Source organism: Pollachius pollachius, assembly GCF_949987615.1.
Source record: "Pollachius pollachius genome assembly, chromosome: 7".
NCBI classification, from domain to species: domain Eukaryota; kingdom Metazoa; phylum Chordata; class Actinopteri; order Gadiformes; family Gadidae; genus Pollachius; species Pollachius pollachius.
In genome coordinates, this window is record NC_136940.1 from 24,306,705 (window position 1) to 24,309,204 (window position 2,500).

Consider the following 2,500-nt stretch of genomic DNA (forward strand, 5'->3'; position numbering starts at 1 on the left):
GATGTTGTGATGTTGATGCCTTTGTGCGTGCTGCTTTTTCGGTGCGTCGATGCGCATGTGCAAGACTGAGCTAGTGTGTGTGTGTGTGTGTGTGTGTGTGTCCCTGTCTGCACACGTGCACATGTCATACAGCGTGGTTATCTTTACGAGGGTGTTCTAGGCGGAGCAGGGGGGGGGGTGGGGAGAGAAGGGAGGTTGGGGGGAGAGCAGCTAGTTCTGTGAGGTCCACCCCCCCCCCGTCACATCGCCATGACGCCATCGCTCACAGGAGCAACCGTGGGAGGGGGTGATGTTGTGTGTCTTCCTGTGTGAGGCAGGGTGGGGGGGGGGGGGCGTGGGTGTGTGTGTGTGTGTGTGTGTGAGATAGGGGTGGGGGGGGAGGTTTGGTGTGGGGGAGAGAAGGGGAAGTGCTTGCGGGGAGGCTAGAGTTTGATCCAAGAAATACAAGAAAACGGTAACAGTTTCATCACTCGGTGAGTGAGGGGCACACACAAACACACACACACACACACACACACACACACACACACGTACGTGGGGGGATATGACAAGCACGGGGGGGGCACCAATAAACCCAAGCATGTGAAATATCAAACACTTCGATGAAACAGGGTTGCGATCCAAACGAACAAAAGAAAAACAATCAGAGATGTCGACTCGTAGGAAACACGGCACAAACGTGCGTCGCCACATTTGTGACAAACCAAACAAAAACGACCGCACTCGTTGTGCGCTACATTCCAGGGAGACACGGGAGGGTTGTGGCGGTGTCACGGGGGTCCCAGCCCGGACGGCCAGGAGAAGGCCACACCCGGTGGACAGGGGGAATAGCAGGAGAGGTACTAGGCCTCGTTAGGGCCAGACTCTTTGCCCCCTCATTTATGCATTTAGCCACGTCTACCGTCCAATCCCAGCGGTGGGTCGGCCCCTACGGCTGCCCTCTGAGACTGGCCGGAGGGAGCACAATTAATGACCCGGGGAGGAACACAGACGGGCGGGCGAGACCGAGAGACACTCGGGAGAATGGGAGAGAACGGGAGACAGAGAGTGGCGAGAGAAAGAGAGGGAGATGTGGCACAGGAGAGAGGGGGAGGAGGAGGGGAGAGATGGATAGCGAGGAGAGAGAGAGGAGGGGGAGAGATAGGAGAGACAGAGGGTGAGGGGAGGGGATAGAGAGAGGAAGGAGGGAGGAGGGGAGAGATGGAAAGGGATGAGAGAGGAGGGAGAGATATAGGGAGGAGGGGAGGGGATAGAGAGAGAGATGAGGGAGGAGGAGAAGGATGAAGTGAGAGAGCTAGGAAGCAACAATGAGAATGGAAAGAAATGGGAAGAAAAGTGAGAGTGGGCGCCAGGAAGGAGGGAATCCTTCTTTTAGCGCATGGCCAAACACTGTTATAGACGTCCATGAATACATCCTCTGGCACTTCCTTCAAGAACAGCTTTCTTCTCCCATCTTGTTATTAAATGCTTTACGATGGAGAGGAGACTCCCTCTAGCCTTTACTTGGCAAATTAAAAAGGTTTGGGAAAAGAATTATAATAATCCATGTTTAAAGTTTTACCTAGATTTGTATGAATTTTACATGTGAAACATGGTTTGTCATACCAATTTGTAACATGTCGAATGGGGGGGAAGAGAGAGGTTGGCTCTGCCTGATGAGCCTGATTCACAGAGTGGCCATCTTTGTCTGAGTGCTGGCTAGGGGATGGAACTGAACTGCACATTATGTTCAACCACCAAACTGGCAGGGATCATGATGGAACCAGGACGCGTATGATCATAATTCTGTAATGTGGATTTTGTTCAAATTAAAAACTGGACATAACGACTTTGTCAAAACGTGATTAAAAAAAACTACCTCTTTAATCGGAATAGGTTTCACACACAGACCCGCCTGTCAAACAGCAAAACACACGATAATTAACCATGTTTGAACTTGGAATATGTTTTACAAACGATGAGCAACTATTATCTGTTGCATTAAAACGAAACCCGAGGGAAGTGTGAATCGAAAGGAAATGTTAGAGTCTCTGTTCGCTAATGAGACCTGTCCTATTTTGTATTTTCAGCCCTGCCTGCCTCTGTTGTTGTAAGACAGTGGGACCCCCACAATGATTTCCTTTGTATTATTATTTTCTCATGTCTGTGTGCGTGCGGGATTCATATATGCGTGTATGAGGGGAACAGGAAGAGACCATGAATTGTATTTGCTTCTATTTGATGTGTTACATAACGGTGTTTTATTACAGGGTTGCTGGATATTCTGTTGCCTTTTAATTATTTACTACTTTACATTTCTTTCAGCTTGGCAGCGTCAAATTCAGTTAGCCCTATTGTTAAGACTCAATTTTACTTTTAAATGTTATACTTCTATTTTTGGATCAAATTCAACCGTTTTGAATCAACCCCATTATCTCAAAATGAGATTAGATTTCATCACATTCATATATTCATGCCGTTGTTTTGGACTGTTGTTTGCTGCTGTGTCGCTGTGTCATTC

The 2,500-nt window shown here is 48.5% G+C and overlaps 1 protein-coding gene across 1 annotated transcript in view; it reads right to left on the reverse strand.

Annotated features, from left to right (window-relative positions):
* Positions 1-2,500, reverse strand: part of celf5a (cugbp, Elav-like family member 5a) — a gene marked incomplete at its 5' end in the record, with an annotated part of 173,267 nt that overhangs the window by 150,469 nt on the left and 20,298 nt on the right. The gene's annotated exons all lie outside the window — the stretch shown is intronic.